Below are 22610 nucleotides of genomic sequence, written 5' to 3'. Positions count from 1 at the left end.
CAGGTCCTCGCGTAGCAAGTCAAGAGTTGACGAGAAGATGCAAGCTCAGGTGCGATTAATGATTACCCAATTTGGGCTATATTATGTATGGAGAGAGAAGATGGGACTCAAAAGAGGTTATACTTATAACAACAAAAACTACAGACACCAGTCTAGGATTTGACTATATCTTAATAGACAGTGGCTTAAAAGAATGTGTGGAGGAAGTAATACATGTTGGGGTGCATTTATCAGACCATTCCACTATTAGTTTGAAGGTTAGGCTGCCGGTAAACAAGAGGGAGAGAAGGTGGACCTTAGATAGGACATTATTATTAGATGAGGAGGTAGCGGCGTAACTACGGGCTGAAACAGAGGAATTTTTTAATCTTAATAAAGGGTCAGCTTCACCAGCATTAGTATGGGACACTTTCAAAGCTTTTTGAGGGGGATGCTGACAAGGGTAGCCCAACTAAGAGGAAAATCTATAAAGAAGAGATTAGTAGCTTAGAAAATCGGGTACAGCAAAGTGAGCAGAGATTGGCACAAATGGACTTTGAGGAGGATGAAGTTGATCAGTTACGTAAATTAGATCAGAAGATCTGGTCGGAGCTGGCAGTGGTAATAGACAGAAGGATTAGATTGAGATGTGAGACAAATAGGGTGGTCCGTTTTGAGTATGGTGAAAACAGTGGCAAAATGCTGGCCAGGAAAAAAAAAATGATACAGTTAGAAATAGGGTGACAGAAATTCGGGGTGAAAACCCAGAGGAGGTTAGGAGAAGTGGAAAGGAGGTGGGAGAAAGCTTTTTAAAATGTTTTAAGGAATTATACACAGAAGATCTAGCTGTGTCATCGAAGTCAGTAAAGAGATGGTTAGGGGAGTTAGAACTAGCTTCTTTGTGTGACGAAGAAAATATGGTGGTTATTAAACTGATTAAGATGATAGAAGTAGAGCAGGCTATAAAATCTGGCAAATTAGGTAAAACACCAGGGCCAGATGGGCTACCCATGAAAACCTGTAGAGCCCTGGGAAGTAGTAGAGTGAAATTCTTGAGGGAACTGTGTAATAACATTATAGAGGCCGAGGGGATGCTCGCACCTTCCTGGAAGGAAGCTATTATCACAATAATTTTCAAACCAGGCAAAGACCCTAAAAAATGTGAATCGTACTGCTGGATATCCTTCTTAAACTGTGATTATAACATTTTCACAATGATGCATTATGTGAATGAATGGAGCATAGTAAACTAATGGAAAGACCTTGTAAGTGTTTCAAAGCGCAGCAGAACGGAGAAAAAGTTAATGAAGAGCAGAATAACAATAACAGTGAAAATAAACCATAACACTACCTCAGTGTTTATATGTAGAGTCAAGTATGAAAATGCATTCTGCACGTTAACGATGCCCAAAAGTACAAATACATAAAAATCTCTTATACTCTTGATGAGTTGGTGGTTAACATTGCAAATAATTCACATACACATTCATGATAGGTCACTAATGCCTAACACATTTTGTGTGTCACAAACCTTTAAATATTCTTTCCCCCTTTTGCATTACATATTACCTGTTTCTACTTTAAAATGCCTGTTCGGTACAGGACTCTAATAACCTTGAGGCTTGGCCAACACTATGGAAAACAATGTTAATAAATAAAATAAATATAACAAATGCAAAGGCTTGATAAAAACTGGGTTTACGTATTAAAGTGTATTATTTTACTTCAGGAATTAATTTATTCAGTGTAAGTTGGCTACAATATTAATCTTTCAGAACATATATTATCAGTTAGGAGATAACGCTGTATTTTTGGGGTTCCAAGATTCCAGTAAGATCTTTTTTCAAGATGAGATGAATAATGAAAGGGTCTGTTATAATATTGTGCTTCGGGGGCAAGGCTCTGCTCTATCCCAGAAACGTCTCTCTGAAGCAAAAATGTCTTTTTTAAATTATGTTTTATTTTTATTTAGTACATTTTGCATATTAAGACAGCTCACAACATGTGAGAACATCATAAACAACAATTTGCCTTTTACTCCCGCTCTCCTGCCCCGGCCAACCAATACATTAACAAGCACTTGTATCTAACATTTGTCCCGCTACTTCCTAGGTACAACCGACCCCCACACCTCCTTTTTGGGGTTCCCATCACACTAAAATGATTAGCGTCCCCCAGATTGCGCCAGTAAATATGAAGTCAGAGAGCTCTAGATGTCTTAAGGCTGGGAGGCCTTCTGCAGTTCCTCTGCGTACAGTTCTAATTGAGATTCACAGGAGCAACAATATCTTGACCTATTCCCTGTGTTCTCCTCTAAAGAAACCTACTCAAATGTTTCAACTCCTGCACAAAATGATCTTACTCCTTTAACCATTTCCTTCATTTGGTTACAGGCAAGACACTCTAAAGTCGATAATGGTCACTGAATAGGAGCCTAGCTTTTTCGGTCTTTCTTTGTTCTCTTGTCCACCGTGCAAATTCCCTCTGTTTTCATCACCCTTTTTTGTGTCTTTACTCATCAATCCTTTTTGGTATATCACACTTTTATTGTAGGTCCATTGCTTTACTAGTTTCATATTGTAAAAATTAGGCACATACATATGTATTAACAGTAGGGTCGCTTACCAAGCAATCCTAAACATTGACAGGTGTTCGCATCCCACTGGTCAATTATCATAAACTCTCATCATAATCTACTTCACCCCCTAAAATGCAGATACAAGACAGCTGTGTGAGATATCTCTGTAAAGGTAAGGGCCAGCAGAATGGGATCAAGGGCCCAGGAATCAGGACAGCAAGCCCAAGACATTATGACCAGCCTTAAAGTAAGTAGTTTTCCTAGATGGGAGCTGCCGTGTTCACCAGACTGTACCAACTAGCACCAAGACATTTTTGTTAGTGAAAATTAAAGTTACTCGTTGCAAGGGGTTTTATGGACTTCAACCGAAAATGCCCATAAAAGCTGGTTGCAGGTGATCTCTCTGCTATGGTAGGCATCCTCAGGATTCGACCAAGTTCCCAGGAATCGGTAAAGCTAGCCTAAGACCGATCAGCCATTAAGGGGCAGCTTGATTTTTCACTAAAATATTCTTACAGGACCCCAAAGCGAGGGTTCTTGGATGAACCAGGTGAACTAAGGCTCCAATATCCCATAGCAAACATGAGTGGCAAGGTCTAGCTGACTCAATCAACTCACTTGTTTGGCTGAAGCAAGCTTTCAGAGAGACTGGATAAACAGTTGTATACAACACGAAATAACCCCATCATGGAGGTCTGCTTGTCTTTCAGTGCTAATTGATTCTTTTATGATGTTATAATAATAAATAAATAAATAAATACTATAATTTGAATCAAAGGTTACAAGTGAGTGCAGGGTTAATGGGAAGAGAGGGGAGAGTAGGAAGGGGCCAGGGAGTGGACAGCTGAATGTATAACAGTTGTTTGCATAACTCATAGGCCAACGAAGAGCTGGGCAAAGTTAGAACAAAACTGAAACTACCAAATCCATGTCATGCCTTTGTCCTAGACGAATCAACGGAAGCAGGATAAATCACCTTTAAACACATTTTCTAATTTTTACCCCGAAATGACCATTTCCTGTAAAAATAAAAGTTTAATTTGCCTTGGACGGAATTCTAGATGGGCAGGAGGATGCCTCTCATGTAACACAGAAAAAGGAGTGGTGTCTGGAATCTAAGAAACGGTATTGGGCTTGCATGTACAGGTGAAGAAAGAAGGGTAACAGTGGTTACTGATGTCATTCTTGTGTTGTCAGGTTAGCAACCTACTGAGTGTCTTGGCTCTCTTGCATGTGCAAAGTGCTAGTCTGGCTAGAACCATGACCCAACTAGGGCTCATCCTCCTGGTGCTTGATTTATTTCAGAGCATGAGAGGGGCAAAACCCTGCTCAGAATTGTGGCCTCCTTTTGCTGTTAGAAGTATGTACAATCTAGCCCTTTAACAATTTGTTTGTTAATGTTCAGATTAGCAACCTTGTTACTCTTCCTCTTGTTTCCTCACTTATAAAATGGATTTGTACAGCAGTAGCCAGTATCCCTCCTTTTAGAAATGTGCAAGACTGCTACTAATGTCAACAATTCCCACACCATTGGCATCAATTTACATACTTATCAGCATATCTGCCTTGGTTATGTTGCAATAGTAATCACTGACTGTTAGACCTGACAGCCTTTGGGTGGCCATTCCCCAACTTCTTGCCTGCCTCCCTCCACTTTTCCGACACTGTTTTTGCTGGTTTTAGAACTCTGCACACTATACCACTACTAAACAGTGCTAAAGTGCATTGGTAGATTCTGATCAGAAAGGGGTAACCAGGTCATATTTAGTATGGCCAGAATGGTAATAGAAAATCCTGCTTATCGGTGGGGTTGGATTTTATACTATTATTTTAGAAATGCCACTTTTAGAAAGTGAGCATTTCTCTGCACTTAAAATCCTTCTGTGCCCTACAGCCTGTCTCCAATCCACGTCTGGGCTGGGCTGGTTGACAGCTCCCTTGTGTATTTCACCCAGACAACCACAAACACAGGATACTCAGCCACACCTGCACTCATCTGCATACTGAATGGGTCTTCCTGAGCTGGAAGGGTGGAGAGCCTGACACTTACATTTCAAAGGCTAGTGGCTTGCCCTCACACAGTGGACTACCAACCCCCCTACTGGGACTCTGGCAGACAGACCTGTACTGAAAGGGGTATTGTGCACTTCAAAATCACACTTTGAAGTCTCTTCCACTTCAAAGGCATTTTGGGGTATATAAACTGGGTCTCTGATCCCCACCAACTCAGACACTTCTGGACCTGAACCTGTAACCTGTCAAGAGGAGCTGCCTGGCTGCCCAAAGGACTAATCTGGACTGGTTTGCTGCGAAGGACTGCTGTCCTGCTGCCCTCTAACCTTGCTGAGAAGTGTTCTCCAAGGGCTTGGATTGACCTTGCCTCCTGTTTTCTGAAGTCTCAGGGCCAAAAAGACATAATCTCTTCAAAGGAACGCCTTGTGAGTTGAAAATCGACGCACAGCCTGCCGGAAACGATGCACTGCCTGCCCTGTGATGAGAAAATCACCACACAGCCGTTCCGGAACAACACAGCCTGACTTCCCGAGTGAAGTTTGACGCAGCGCCTGCATTGCGACCGGAAATTTGTTGCACGCCCCTACCGGATCAATGCACAGCCAAGCCAGAATGATGCATACTGACTTCCTGAGTGAAGAATTGACGCAGCGCCTGCCGTGCAACAGAAAAGTTGACGCATTGCATACCAGATCAACACAACGCCTGTAACTTCTTCCCGCACACCCAGGATTTTTCCTGCATCATCCCTGGGCGCCAAAAGATCCTTGCATCGCAGTGAGTAACCAAGACTGTGCACCGGAAATCGTCGCAAAGCCCCTTGCGGCATGGAAAGACACCACGCATTGTTTGTGCCGCGTCGGAAAATCCAACGCACACCTTATTTTTTCAAGCATCTCCTTTTCTGCGGTCTCCGTGCGTGGTAATTTTGACGCAAACCAGGTACTTTGTGCAAACCAGAGACAACTGTTGATTTCTAAGATTTAAGGCTCTTTTTAAACTTGCAAAAGTGATATCTCAACTTATGCTTATTGAACCTTTATCGTTTTGACCTTAATTTAACCAGATAAATATTTTATATTTTTCTAAACCTGCATGGTGTATTTTTGTGGTGTTTTCACTGTGTTACTGTATGATTTAATGCACAAATACTTTACACATTGCCTTCTAATTTAAGCCTGACTGCCCAGTGCCAAGCTTCCAGAGGGTGGGCACAGGATAATTTGGACTGTGTGTGACTTACCCTGACTAGAGTGAGGGTCCTTGCTTGGACAGGGGGTAACTTGACTGCCAACCAAAGACCCCATTTCTAACACTGACCTTCTCTGATTACCCCCTTGGCCTTTTAGTGCAAATGCAAACAGCTTCCCACTGCCCCTCTGGTTAGGTTGACACTGTGTAGCTGCATATAAGTTTAGTCCCCTTCTCTTTCCAAAATGACTACCTTTTATGCATATCATTGAGCTTCTTTTGCCTTTACGGCATCCTCCACCTGTCCCTCTCCCAGATTCACAAAACTTTACAGTGGTTGGACCAACTGCTGCAGTCAGCATGGAATATATATTGAAGGGGAAAAAGCCTTTATCCTGAAAACTGAACAACAAGAGGTCTTTACAACTAAGGCCTTATAACGAAAATGCCTTTAACATGAAAGGCTTTTACAAAGAAATTGTTTACAATGAACAAGCCTTCACAACGGATGTCTTTTGTAATGAAAATTGTGGTAAATGTAAGTAAATTGCAAGTAAGTAAAAGGCTTTTAAATATATATATAATATATAGTATTTTTAGGTTTTAGTGTACGTTTTTGGGTGGTAAGGGAATTTTGAGAGTTTAGGGTGGGTATGGGTTTTTGGATGTAAGGAGATACTTAAGGTTTATGTTGGGAATGGGTTTTTGGTTTTAAGTGTAGGATGGATATGTGTTTTTGGGTGGTAAGGGACATTTTAGGTTTTAAATTGTTATTGGGTTTTTGGGTAGCAAGGGAATTTTGTACGGTTTAGGTGGGTATGGGCTTTTGGGTGGCATGGGAATTTTTAGGGTTTAGAGTGGATATGGGTTGTGGTGAATCCATTTTAGTTTCCACCCTGGGACACAGGAGTCAGCTTAGCCTCTGGCTTGCAGGCCTGTGCCTCCGTCACTTAGTAACCTTTTACCTACTTAGTATGCTCTGTTTTATTTCATTTACTTTATTATTTCTTTTAGCTGTCAACATGTGCTCACATTTTATAAAAAATGTTTTAATTTTCACTATCAGTGCCATTCTTAGAAGGTATCATTATCGGAGTCTCTATCAGAGATACACATAGGGATTGTTATCTTGTCCCTTTTCCAGTTACGTGTGATAGGAGCATCATTGCCATTTGTTAGGGATTGTTCATGCAACTGCCACACAAGTCTGCCACATTATCAGTTGTTTAGGAACATCCCTGCATCAGGTATCCTACATGATATGTATAAATACACCTCACACAGACAAAGTCATTACAGGGGGTTCTTTCCACATGCCATCTATGCAGCACGTCACCTTTTTGCAGAAATCCTCCTTTGTGTCACCACAGAGTCTGACCTATAGACCTCATTCCTAGGTAACGTGTGGGTGTGTGCTTCTCATGGACATGGTACTGACAGATTAGGTTTATCATACCTAGCTCTCACCAAGGTAGAGATTGAAGGGCATATTTATACTTTTTGGTGCAAAACTGCACTTACGCAGTTTTGCATCCAAATGTTTTGCACCGGCTTGACCATTCCTCAGTGCCAGCAGGGCACCTTATTTATAGAATGGAGCAAGCCGGTGCAAAGGATGGGCTAGCGTACAAAAAATAAAATGACGTTAGCTGGGTGGGGGGGTTTTATGGGAGAACTGGGTTTTGCACCAAAAAATGACGTTAGGCTGGTTAGAGGCAATAAAAATGCCTCTAACCAGCCTAGCGTCATTTTCTGAAGCACAACCATCCATACCACAAGACTCCTGTCTTAGAAAAGACAAGAGTCATGCCCACCACCCTAGTGGCCAGCACAGGGGACCAAGGTCCCCTGGACATGGCCATTGCGCCCTGTGCCATGCAGGGGGGCCCAAGTTGTTGGCACTTACAATAAAAAAAAAATACTTACCTATACGCACCCTACTTACGTGGGATGGGGTCCCCCATCCTCCGGTGTCCCTCTGCTGTGGGTTGGGGGTGTTCCTGGCGTTTGAGAAGGGCCCCCGCGGACCCTTTCATTGGGGTTTAACCATGGAAATGGGTTCACAGGTCCCCTACGCCTGGTCTGACCCAGGCGTTTCCACCTGTGTGTCATTTTAGCACGGGGATAAATACAGTATAGGGCTATGGGGTTAGCACCATTTTTTAGATAGGAACGCCTACCTTGCATCTCAGTGACGCAAGGTATGTTCACGCTTCTAAAAAAAGGTGCAAACTCCAATATTTTGACATTAGACGGGTCTACGTCAAAATCTAAATATGGAGTTAGTTTTGAGCCGAATTTGCATAAAAAAATGCACATTCGGCGCAAATGGAGAATAATATACCCCTAGGTTTTCTTGGTTAGGAATTTCACATCTCATGTTTATTGTAAGATGGTGGGGGTTTTCATATTCACAACTCTCATCTTCACAATTCTGCTTTTGTTATTATTTATTATCCTAGTCATTGCAGCACATGCATTTTTACATAGGTTGCAGTCTTTTGAATAAATATGATACTCCCCTGCAACTCTTTAATCGCCTATATGTGTATGAGACTTGTTGCCAACAAAAGAAAAGGCTAACTCCTGGTCAAACACATTTTCCCTGAGCGGTCTTGAATAGAGCTTATGTGTAAGGCTGCCAGAAATCACCTGTACTGTCTAAATTTTGGTGAGATACTTCTTATGATCTGGGAGGGTTGGGCTGACAATTGCAACTTGTTGTAGGAGTGACTCAGTCACCTACAAACAGAACTGCTGTCACCGCTGAACCAGCAGCCTTGATAGGGGTGAGAGTACAACTACAACAGGATTTTTGGGTGGAAAGGAAATGTTAGGTTTTAGGGTGGATATGGGTTTTTGGGTGGCAGTAAAATGTTTAGGGTGTATGGTGGGTATAGGTTTTCAGGTGCTAAGGAAATTTTAGGGGTGGCATGGGAATTTATGGGGTTTAGGGTAGGTATGGGTTTTGGGACATAAGGGAAATTTTAGGTTTCAGTGTGGGTATAGGTTTTTGGGTGGTAAGGGAATTATTAGGTTTTAGTGTGGTTATAGGTTTTTGGGTGATAAGGGAATTTTTAGGGTTTAGAGTGGTTATGGGTTTTTTGGGTGGTAAGGAATGTTTAGGTTTTAGAGTGGGTATAGGCTTTTGGGTGGCACCAAAATATCTGGGGTGTATGGTGTGTATAGGTTTTTGGTGGTAAGGGAATTTTGGGGTGGAAAGGAATTTGTTTAGGGGTTGTTGGTTAATAGGTGTATATGTGTGTGTATGTATATATATATATATATATATATATATATATATATATATATATATATATATATATATATATGAAAGAAAAGATGTCCTGATCTGCGTGTTACGGCGCACTTAATTCTCCGGTGGTGCTGGTTTGAGGCAGGACAACCATATTTTCAGAAAACAAGATTCTCTTTCTGTTTTAGCAAGAGAAAACCGCACTCTGTCGTTGTGCCAAAAATACCTTAACTTTTAATACATTAGTGAGATCATAAACAAACAAACAGGAATACCCTACGCGTTTCGGTCTCACGGGACCTTGTTCACAGGTGTTTCCTGTGTGCTAATTTCGGTGCTTTTAATAAAGTACTCCAAAGTAACAGAAAAAATACTCAAGTTACACCACTTATCAAGGGTTACTCCATAACATCACTAAATATATATACTTTAACAAAGAAAAATTAAACGTTTTTCTATATACATATTTACCAAATTGTAACAGTGTTTTAACTACAATCCAAGGTGTTTTTCACTGAGTTCCACATTGCATTCTGGTATATGTAGTTTATAGCATTTCATTGAATCAAATTATTTTTAAATATATGTCATAAAATCTTGTTTCAGCGACTAATGGAGACTTCAAAACAATTTCTGAGGTGTGTTAACAAAATATAGGGGCCCTCATTAGTTTTTAATTTATATTCACATTGGATTCATATTCATGTATTGCATGTTACCTACAATAGCACAATCCCCAAAGTTTCTTTTAAACAAGGCCCTCACTAAATCCTGCACCTCTGATGTAAGAAAATTAATGTTTGGGTATTATTCCTTCAGTCAATTTATATTGATAGCGCCAAAATTGTATGTCTATCTGACAAATGACAATGGGAAAGAAAGCATCTTATCAATTGGTGGAAATGACATAAAATAAATGAATGGCAACATCTTATGAGCTATGACAACCCTTATAGGTGTACAAATAACTCCTCATCCTGATTTAAACCTAGCGGGGTGAGAGATCGGATATCAAGTATATGTCTGGATTCTAGTTGACGCAATTTATTTTCTCTGTCACCACCACGTTCTGATTTTCTTACCTGATCAATTACATAGAATGTCATGAGTTCCCACTTGATATCATGTTTCTGTTCCATATGTCTCGCTGTTGCATAGCTCCTATCTATATTGATAGTTGCTCGAATATGTTCAAAAATTCGCTTTTTAGTCTCACATATGGTACTGCCAACATATTTCAACCCACAAGGACATTCAATCACATATACTGTGAATCGACTTTTACAGTTCAAGTGCTTACGTATCACTCTCTCCATGCCAGTATTTGTTGAGTACTCTTTCTTATTCACCCCAATTTTACATGCCTTACAGCTGCTGCACTTCCAAAAGCCAGTTTTCTGTAACCAGTTTGCTTTTGTAGTTTGGAAATGGCTGTGCATTAATTTATCCCTTAAGTTTGCTGTTCTTCTGAAAGTCATTAATGGGTATTGTCCCATGATTTCCCCCACTATTGGGTGGGAAACACCTGTGAACAAGGTCCGGTGAGACCGAAACGCGTAGGGGATTCCTGTTTGTTTGTTTATGATCTCACTAATGCATTAAAAGTTAAGGTATTTTTGGCACAACGACAGAGTGCGGTTTTCTCTTGCTAAAACAGAAAGAGAATCTTGTTTTCTGAAAGAAAAAAAAATAATAAATATATATATATATATATATATATATATATATATATATATATATATATATATATATATATATATAAATAATATGTATTTATATTGTTGAAATCTAAATATATACCTTTACCACGGAAGCCTTACCATAAAAAGTATTTTACAGGTGAAAGTAAATCCATTATATATATCTATATATATATATCTGTATATTTCTATCTATATCTCTCTCTCTCTCTCTATATATATATATATATATATATATATATATATATATATGAGAGAGGAGGTGACAGAGTTAAAAAGTTAAGGCGACTCGAATCTAGATTTATAATACAGATGAAAACCAGGGTCCCCTTTGGGATGAACAATGATGAAGAACTCTTTGTCCATTTGTAGCTCTAGCCTTATTTCATAATACCCAATGTCAATGTGGAATTATAGACTCTAGTACACTAACATTTGTTTTTATTGTTTGTTTTTATTGCCTTTGCAGCAAGTAATAGGAGTTAATTTGTATATAAGGTGATACATATATTCTTTTGAAACTACTGAGAATGGTTCCTTTGTATCTGTTTTACAATCAATGGCTGTATTAATTTACTGGTAAACCGATATGGTTATACATAATTATAATTTTTGAAGAATTTTAGCGCTATTTTTGATAGTACGATAACAATGGTTTATTTTTAAAAATCAAAAATCTAATTTGAAATTTAATTTAAATTTCATTGAATATAATTTTCATTAATAGTTGTATACATATTGACACATGCATTTATAATAGACTGTCCACCTTTTTTGCATACAGTCACTGAGTTTAGAATAATGTTGTTTGAATAGAATTGACTCATGCCCTCTTTTTGAAATGTAATAACACTGCTTGTTTTTTGTTATGACGTAAGGTGTAGTGGTTTGGAACCACGAGTCCCAACATGCACTGCAATTAACACTGATTGTCACTATAAATAGAAGCTGTAATAGTAACAAGATTTTTCGAACTCGAAAAAGACCAGACGGTCGAAACGCGTCGTTCGTTCTTTGTTTCCAGCTTGAAATGAAATAAACGCTAGATTCATCACCCCTAATGGAGTGCACTGCTAATCCTTGATTGACACATTGTTTCGGGTTTGGCTCGCCTTCAGCAGTAGCACCGGTAATTGGAGCGCGGTGCCTTTGAGAGCCGTTTTGTTTTTCAAACATTGCTTCCGGCAAGACGCGCCCGGCATCAACAATTGAACGCTTTACCTAATAAACAGCACGGCACAGAAACCAGCGCTCCGGATCGGAGTCGAAGGACGCCGGTAAGGATAAGCACTGTGTGAAGGTAAGACCGTGCAGAGACCGGTTGTCTCGTTACGCGTTCTGAAAGAATTGTTAATTTGTTGCCGCTACAGGCCCCTTAAGCAATTCTTATTGCGCTTTCACTGCAATGACACGGGGCCATTAAGGGGCTATTCTACGGAGATTATTTTACAAACACAGACTGGAAAACTTTGTTACTATTTATTTAGCGAGCACATCGTATGCAGTAATGGAGGACAGAAAAGTCAAAAGGGCCATAACAGCTGCAAAGGTTTTTGATACAAGTAATATAATTATGGAGGAGAAATTGACATCAACAGATCCTAACTTAAGGAAAGAACTTTCTACACAACAGAAGTTTGTTGAACTTGAAAAGTGTTATAAAAGGGAAATTAATAAGAGTTGGGAAATTCTAGCATTGGAAAAATATATCGAAGTTAAAAGGATCCCAAGGGGTTTGCGAATATTTTTAATGCCAACATACACTGGCATTAAACCAGATTTGTTTACGGAATGGGCTGAAAATAATACACAATGTTCCCTAAACATGATGAAAATTTTGATTAAACATGCTAAATTAGATTTGGAAGAAATATATGTTAAAATTAGAGATCTGTAAGAGAAGTTAAACAATCAAAACGACAAAAGTGATCAGGCGTCATTACGCCAAGCTATGGAAAAACGATTAAATTTGTATGAAGATGAAATTCAGGAAAGAAAAAAGAGTAAATTTTTGAGGGATGAAAAAGACTATAAATTTGGGAGAGTATATACATTTGCCAAGATATTTGATCAATTAAAACGCAATTCCAAGTTTATAAGAGCACAACCGGCCCAGAGTGGAGATGATACATCCATAGAGTCAGAAGTAGAATTAAGTGAAGGAGATAGTATTGATAACGGAAATACTTTTTTAGAAGAAATGCAAGTACTCTGCATGGATCAAAAACTATCAAGAGGAAGAGGCAGAACAACGGGCCGTGGCTTAGGAAGAAAACTAAATCAGGTAGGATCAACAAAAGAAAATCAAGGAGAGCAAAAAGAAACAGGCAAAGGACAATACTCTCTCAGGAGTTTAAGGAAATAAGTGAATCTCCGAACTTAGTAGTTAATCTCTCTGACTATGAACTCACGGAATTGGACTTAAAAACTCTTAACAAAGGCTTATCGTTTTGCCCTGAAATCCATCATAACCATGTAGATACTTGGATAGACATTTACAAATTCACAAGAAAGTTAAAATTGCTGAAATTTCATGCACAGCAAAAGAGAAAGACTTTGTCTAATTTAGATGAAAATACCACAGTGGAATTAGATGAGACTCAATTAACTGTTGATCAAGCAACTGACTTGAAAACAGTGTTTGATTTAATTCATAATTTACAGGATGATGAATACACGGAAATGTAAGTTTTACAACAATTAAATGTGAATACCAAATGCCATATACCATCTGGTTTAAAAGAGAAATCTAAGTTCTGTCCAGCTTTATCTCCAGGCAATAAATTCTATATTCGGAATTAGCCTTAGAAGATTTGGAGCGCTTACAAAATAAAAGGCGTGGAAAGAATATGGAGAACTTGACGAAAAATGAACGTCTGGCATTGAAAAACTTAACACAAAATAATCGGATTATAATCAAACCAGCAGATAAAGGAGGGAATATTGTCATCCAAAATATATCCGATTATATGACGGAAGCTTATAAACAATTAAACAATCCAATTGAATATAAAAAGTTGACAAAAAGCCCCATTAAAAAGTTGACATTTCTTTTGCATACCAAATTGGAGACTTGGCATCAACAACTGTTACTTGATCGTGAGGAATATACTTTTTTAAGAAAAGAGAATCCTACTTTACCTACAATATATTTTCTGCCAAAAATTCACAAATCATTGACATCACCACCGGGTAAGGCCAATAGTCTCCGCATGTGATTCATTATTTGAAAGAATTTCGAATTATGTAGACATTTATTTAGCTCCCATAGTAAAAACTTTAAGCTCATATATCAAGGACTCTGGAGATCTTCTTAAAATTCTATTAGATTTGAATTGGCATAGTAGTTACTTGTTGGTTACAATAGACATAGTCTCTCTTTACACATCGATAAAACATGAATTGGGTTAAATGCTTGTGAATATTTTCTAAAACAGCGGAACATCTCGGAGTTAGAGCACTCAAAAATGTTGCTAGACATGATTGGCATGTGTCTTAAAAATAATATTTTTATTTTTAATCATGAGATTTATCACCAATTATGTGGTACTGCTATGGGGATTTTCATTCTCCCCAAACTATGCAAACCTGGTAATGGGTTGGTGGGAAAGAGAGATAGTGTGGAGTAAAAATAATGAGCACTATGCTGAAAAAGCATTACTTTGGGTTCGCTATATAGATGATCTCTTTATCATTTGGAATGGATCAAGGCAGGAATTTATGCAATATTTTGACATTCTCAACAATAATGAAGTGGGTCTTAAATTTACTTGTGATACAAGTCACACAACAATTAATTTCTTAGACATTACGATTTATATTGAGAATGACAAAATAGAAACTACAGTTTTTCGAAAAAAGACTGCATGTAACAGCATATTACATGGTAGAAGCTTTCATCCCAAATCTCTGATTAACAGCATTCCCTTGGGTGAATTCATAAGAATGAGAAGAAATTGCTCCAGTGAAAAAGATTCATTATCAAAATGTTATCAAACATATGAAAGATTTAAAACTCGAGGATATAACGAGAATATTCTTAAGAAAAATCTCAATTTGATTCAGTCTAAAAAACAAGAGGATTTCCTGTTTCAAAATAAGGAAAAAGATTCAAAAGAGCCAATTAGAATGATAATGCAATATACTAAAGAAAGTACTTTTATTAAGAACATCTTATGTAAACATTGGCAGATTATAAGAAGGGACCCGGATTTAGGATCCCTAGTTGGCCCTACGCCTTTATTTTCATACAGGAAAGCACCTAGCATAAAGGACATGATAATTATTTTGTCCTGGAGAAAGAACACACTTGGCTAGGGGAAAGACAAAAAAGGGGTTCTTTAAATGTAATCATTGTAAAGCCTGTAAAATAGGACAATCTCTGAAAAAGGTCATATTTCCAAATGGACAAGAGCTGGTAATCAAACATAAGATTACATGTGACACAAAATTTGTGGTGTATGTTATTGAATGTCATTGTGGTTCCAAGTATATTGGCAGCACAATTTGTGCATTAAAGAAAAGAATCTTGGAACATATAAGAGCAATCACTCATAAGGATTTTACATATGCCACAGCTAGACACTTACAAACCCATACACAAAATGATTGGAGAACCTTGAGGTATTATGGTATTGATCATATTCCTGAACATGAGAGAGGAGGTGACAGAGTTAAAAAGTTAAGGCGACTCGAATCTAGATTTATAATACAGATGAAAACCAGGGTCCCCTTTGGGATGAACAATGATGAAGAACTCTTTGTCCATTTGTAGCTCTAGCCTTATTTCATAATACCCAATGTCAATGTGGAATTATAGACTCTAGTACACTAACATTTGTTTTTATTGTTTGTTTTTATTGCCTTTGCAGCAAGTAATAGGAGTTAATTTGTATATAAGGTGATACATATATTCTTTTGAAACTACTAAGCATGGTTCCTTTGTATCTGTTTTACAATCAATGGCTGTATTAATTTACTGGTAAACCGATATGGTTATACATAATTATAATTTTTTAAGAAATTTAGCGCTATTTTTGATAGTACGATAACAATGGTTTATTTTAAAAAATCAAAAATCTAATTCGAAATTTAATTTAAATTTCATTGAATATAATTTTCATTAATAGTTGTATACATATTGACACATGCATTTATACATTCACTGAGTTTAGAATAATGTTGTTTGAATAGAATTGACTCATGCCCTCTTTTTGAAATGTAATAACACTGCTTGTTTTTTGTTATGACGTAAGGTGTAGTGGTTTGGAACCACGAGTCCCAACATGCACTGCAATTAGCACTGATTGTCACTATAAATAGAAGCTGTAATAGTAACAAGATTTTTCGAACTCGAAAAAGACCAGACGGTCGAAACGCGTTGTTCGTTCTTTGTTTCCAGCTTCCTAATGGAGTGCACTGCTAATCCTTGATTGACATATATATATATATATATATATATATATATATATGCACTGCTCACTTGAGAGGCCCACTGGGGCGGACTAGTATTTAAAGAGACTAATCAGGTGCCTGTAATTAGACAAGCTGAAGCCATGCCGGTCTTTGCAGTAAGAAAGAGATGCCTGGAACACCTCCAGCACTGGCTGCACCTACGAGGGTGAAACACTTTTATATTTTTCTCTGCTGAAGAAAGGATTGACCTTGAAACACGTGTCCAGAGATGATTTTATAACTTAAGGCCTGGAATAATTAAACTGCTTAAAGAATTCACTGTGAGTTGCTGGCTTTGCTTTTTCTTCCCGTTTATATAATCTGTTGGGAGTGCGCTTTCACATGAGGACAACTTCGTTTTTGATAATTAACCGGCCTGTCCAGCCGGGAAGGCAGCACCACTGCACATCGAAGCAGGTCTGTGTGACTAAAAATGGATTGTCACATAAGAGCCATCAGGTTGGGTTATTCACAGCAAATCGAACAATTTTACTTTGGATTCGCCTACAAAGGTTTTGCACTTTGGGTCATTATTTCGTTTGGCTCCAGCAACCCACTTGGGGCAAAATGAAAAAATTGCAGGACCACCACAACCAGCATGCACTGCTCACTTGAGAGGCCCACTGGGGCGGACTAGTATTTAAAGAGACTAATCAGGTGCCTGTAATTAGACAAGCTGAAGCCATGCCGGTCTTTGCAGTAAGAAAGAGATGCTTGGAACACCTCCAGCACTGGCTGCACCTACGAGGGTGAAACACTTTTATATTTTTCTCTGCTGAAGAAAGGATTGACCTTGAAACACGTGTCCAGAGATGATTTTCCAACTTAAGGCCTGGAATAATGAAACTGCTTAAAGAATTCACTGTGAGTTGCTGGCTTTGCTTTTTCTTCCCGTTTATATAACCTGTTGGGAGTGCGCTTTCACATGAGGACAACTTCGTTTTTGATATATATATATATATATATATATATATATATATATATATATATATATATATATATATACACATATATCACCAAGTCAAACTCCTTCGTTTTAAACTCCAGAAAATGCCCACACTCCAGGATACTGCTAAAAACTTGATCGTATAAATACAATGGTCTGTCCCGGGAAATTACATGCTAGCCTGTATACCCAAAACGTGGTCAATACTAGTGTATAAAGATAACACGTCTATTGTAACTAGACTATATTCAGGTTTCCAAGGGATATTTTGTATCTTGGTAATGAAGTGAGTGCTATCCTTACAGTCCGAGGGCAGGCTCAGTACATAAGTCCATAAAAAAAACATCCAAATAAACTGAGGAATTTTTCAAAAGACTATGATCGGTCTCCTCTGAGAGGTTGTGCTGTCCTTATGAATCTTTGGTAACATGTAAAACGTGGGGGCTGTTGGCTTATCTACTTTCAGAAACTAAAATTCCTCAATCCCCATATACCTCTGTTGTGCCAATCAGATAAAATGGCATGTAAATGGGTCACAGTACCCCTGTAGGCCTCCCTAGATGACTTTACATAACACCCTGACATATCCAACTGCCTTCTTGTTTATTCCTGGTATTTTGTCACATCCCATAACACCACATTGCCCCCTTTATCAGCAGGTTTTATAACAAACAATGTATTATTGGCAAGGGAATCAAGTGATTCCCTTTGTCTTAAGCTTATATTACAGTCATATACATTCTTGCTATTTTTCCAAAGTCTCATAAGTTCTACAGAGCATTGTATTTCTACGATGTTATTGGAGATGCTCAAGTTTTGTCTAGAAAATAATGTTTTTGTGTTTGGCGAGCAGTGGTACAGGCAACTTACCGGTACTGCTAGGGGAAGTTGCTTTGCTCTGAGCTCCACCTGCATTTTTGTTTGATGGTGGGAATCACAGTTCATTTGGACGGAAGAGAATGAGGATTGGACTAGACATTTGGCATTATGGATCACTATATAGATGACATATTTGCAGTCTGGGAGGGTCCATATGAAAAGCTGCTGGCCTTTTTGGAGTTTATTTCTAATAATGATTTGAAATCTACTGGCAGGATACATGAATATGAGATAGATTTTTGGGATATTCTGATTAAGGTAGCGAATGGGGCAGTACAGACTAGCCTTTTCAGGAAGGAAACTGCTGGTAATAGCATTCTGCATTCCCAGAGTCATCACCCTACTAAACTCAAAAGGAGCATCCCCTATGGGGAATTTCTCTGTGCAAAAAGGAATTGTAGCACAGCAACACCTTATGAGTTGGAACAAGTTGCAATGGCTAAGAGATTCAGAGCCATGGGGTATCCCAGGAACAGGAATGCCATTGGAGGAGCAATCCAGAAAGTAGATGTAATTCCTAGAGAGAGTCTTTTGGTAACTGGAGATAAAAAGAAAAAGAGTATGAAGAATGAAAACAACAATGTGATTAGGTTAATTACGACCTTTGATAGTAAATCTGAGAAAGTTAGAGACATTTTGAATAAACATTGGTATTTGGTGAGATCATATCAAGTGATTGAGAATCTAGTGACACTGCGTACAATAATCATGTATAGGAAAAGCGGCTCTTTAAGGTGCATTTTGGTTTGTAGCCATTTCAGCAAAGGGAGCAATGGCACATGGTTGCAGGAACAAAAGGGTTTCATTAAGGAAGATGTAAAGCTTGTAGGTACAGCATAAATAGAATAAATTATTTATTACCTACTGGTAGAAATATGAGGATAAATACATTTATTAATTGTAACAGTGGCAACATGATTTATGTTTTATTTTGCCCCTGTAGCTTGAACTATGTAGGAAGTACAATCGTCCCGGTCAAAAAGAGAATTTTGGAGCACTTTCGTGCTATTTCACACAGTGATCCTTCCTATCGGGTGGCAAGGCATTGGCACAAGATACATGAACCTAGCACTGAAAAGATCTCTTTTTTCAGCATTGACAGGGTTCCACCAAATCTCAGAGGAGGAGACAGCGAAAGGACTTTGAGGAAACTGAAATCTGATTACATAATCAAACTTCGGAGCAAGTACCCCAGAGGACTGAATTTGGATGAAGAGCTTTATGTGCATTTGGGGTAGAAGTTGTTGTGATACCTTCCCTTGAATGAACTCTTCACTGTTATGAACTTTTTAGAGACTGTTTGCTCGCCATACGTGATGATGATTGTTATACCTTGCCAGTTTCAAGTTGACTTTAACTATATTTTGTGCCTCAGTTTTTGTATATATGTCTATGGGTTTCTTCTTTCAGGATATTTGTGGGTTCTTATATATACATTTTTGATGACTTATTTTCAGTATGTATATCATTTTTTGTTGTTCTTGTTATGTCCATAGGTATATTTTCTTTTTTTGACCTAATTTTCCAGGTGTTACCCCATTATGTGTTGGGATTATCTGTATTATTTGGTTTGATATTTTGGTGCCTGCTGAACATTTTAAGCTTTATGCTGATTTAGCCACTTGGCTTTGGCCCATGCATTTATATATACTTTGTATATGTAATATGCGGTGTAGACACTATCATTATTTAGGCCACTTTGTTGATATTGATGGTAAGCCACTAGGCTGTATGTCGGATGTTCGATATATTTTTGTACCTGAATGGGTACATATATGGTAATGAAATGCTGGGCAGATCTTGCTAACTGGACGGTCTTATTTATATTTCTTTGTGAACGATAGATAAACATTTCCCTTTCTCTCCTTTTCAATTTTGAAAATGTTTTCATGCAGTGATTAATTGTTGCAACTTACGGATAGCACTGACTTATTGTAACATTTGTTTCAAGGGCGACGAACCGGTAGCTGTTGAAGTATTTCCTTTATGTTTATTTCTTTAAAAAAAATGTTGATCTGTCTTTAAACGTAACAGCATCTTTTTCCACTTTGTGTGCTCTTATGAAGACCGTGTTGGTCGATACACATGAGTCTAAATAGAATTCTTAGCAGTATCCTGGAGTGCAGGTGTTTTCTGGAGTTTAAAACAAAGGAGTTTGACTTGATTTCCTGTGGGTCCTGCGTCTGCTTGCCTGGCACCGGCCCATTGGTGGAAGTAATCGGGTAATGCAGGAGCTTTTTTTCTACAATTATACTGTGTATATATATATATATATATATATATATATATATGGTTTATACTTACTTGTTTAATACTTAAATTTCTGTGGTAAAGGCTTTCATTGTAAAGGCAGAATCGTAATCAATTTAGTTGTAAAAGCCTTTCATTGTGTTATAAAGCCGTTTGTTGTAATGGCATTCAGGATTCCGTCATTACTGCAAAACATAAAACATAAAGGGTCTCGTTATGAGTTTGGCGGTCCCAGGACCGCCATGTTGGCGGTCACAATGTCAACAGGCTGGCAGAGAAGACCATCATATTATGACCATGGCGGTTTTCCCAAGAAAACACAGAAAAGCACTGCCAGCACCGTCAGTGTGGTCTAGCCGTTACAGATGACTGTAGACACTTTCAGGCCAGCGGAGACCATGTTTTCGCTGGACAGATCATGAGGTTGCACACCGTCGAGGTTTCTGCCGCAGTCGCACCACCATAGAAACCCAGGCAGAAACCAACAGTATAAAAGGAGACACTCACCATCAGGAAGCCAAACTCGTTCGGAGTCGCCATGGAACCGAAACTGCATATCTTCCCGCTGCTTCTGCTTGTCGAGAGACAGTGGAATCAACACCGAAAAGGACAGGAACCATGAGTACAAAAACTTACCTGTCATTATTGTAAATTGACAAAGTACGTACCCACACACAACATACTAATTGGGAATGGGTGGCGAAGGCAACACACACATGTAACCTGACACTGATATGCAAGCTCACAAATATCCACATACACACCCGCGCATACTGTAGGAAAGTACCATCTTGCCTGGCATGTTACCCCCATTTTTCACTGTATATATGTTGTTTTAGTTGTATGTGTCACTGGGACCCTGCCAGCCAGGGCCCCAGTGCTCATAAGTGTGCCTGAATGTGTTACCTGTGTAGTGACTAACTGTCTCACTGAGGCTCTGCTATCCAGAACCTCAGTGGTTATGCTCTCTCATTTCTTTCAAATTGTCACTAACAGGCTAGTGACCAATTTTACCAATTTACATTGGCTCACTGGAACACCCTTATAATTCCCTAGTATATGGTACTGAGGTACCCAGGGTATTGGGGTTCCAGGAGATCCCTATGGGCTGCAGCATTTCTTTTGCCATCCATAGGGAGCTCTGACAATTCTTACACAGGCCTGCCACTGCAGCCTGAGTGAAATAACGTCCGCGTTATTTCACAGCCATTTTACACTGCACTTAAGTAACTTATAAGTCACCTATATGTCTAACCTTTACCTGGTAAAGGTTAGGTGCAAAGTTACTTAGTGTGAAGGCACCCTGGCACTAGCCAAGGTGCCCCCACATTGTTCAGGGCCAATTCCCCGGACTTTGTGAGTGCGGGGACACCATTACACACGTGCACTACATATAGGTCACTACCTATATGTAGCTTCACAATGGTAACTCCGAATATGGCCATGTAACATGTCTATGATCATGGAATTGCCCCCTCTATGCCATCCTGGCATAGTTGGCACAATCCCATGATCCCAGTGGTCTGTAGCACAGACCCTGGTACTGCCAAACTGCCTTTCCTGGGGTTTCACTGCAGCTGCTGCTGCTGCCAACCCCTCAGACAGGTTTCTGCCCTCCTGGGTTCCAGCCAGGCTTGGCCCAGGATGGCAGAACAAAGGACTTCCTCTGAGAGAGGGTGTTACACCCTCTCCCTTTGGAAAATGGTGTGAAGGCAGGGGAGGAGTAGCCTCCCCCAGCCTCTGGAAATGCTTTCATTGGCACACATGATGCCCATTTCTGCATAAGCCAGTTTACACCGGTTCAGGGACCCCTTAGCCCTGCTCTGGCGCGAAACTGGACAAAGGAAAGGGGAGTGACCACTCCCCTGGCCTGCACCTCCCCTGGGAGGTGTCCAGAGCTCCTCCAGTGAGCTCCAGACCTCTGCCATCTTGGAAACAGAGGTGCTGCTGGCACACTGGACTGCTCTGAGTGGCCAGTGCCACCAGGTGACGTCAGAGACTCCTTCCGATAGGCTCCTTCAGGTGTTGCTAGCCTATCCTCTCTCCTAAGTAGCCAAACCCTCTTTTCTGGCTATTTAGGGTCTCTGTCTCTGGGGATTCCTTAGATAACGAATGCAAGAGCTCATCAGAGTTCCTCTGCATCTCTCTCTTCACCTTCTGCCAAGGAATCGACTGCTGACCACGCTGGAAGCCTGCAAAACTGCAACAAAGTAGCGAAGACGACTACTGCAACTCTGTAACGCTGATCCTGCCGCCTTCTCGACTGTTTTCCTGGTGGTGCATGCTGTGGGGGTAGTCTGCCTCCTCTCTGCACTAGAAGCTCCGAAGAAATCTCCCGTGGGTCGACGGAATCTTCCCCCTGCT

The sequence above is a fragment of the Pleurodeles waltl genome, chromosome 2_2 (assembly GCF_031143425.1).
Source record: "Pleurodeles waltl isolate 20211129_DDA chromosome 2_2, aPleWal1.hap1.20221129, whole genome shotgun sequence".
NCBI classification, from domain to species: Eukaryota; Metazoa; Chordata; class Amphibia; order Caudata; family Salamandridae; genus Pleurodeles; species Pleurodeles waltl.
Note: the sequence above shows the minus strand (reverse complement) of the source record.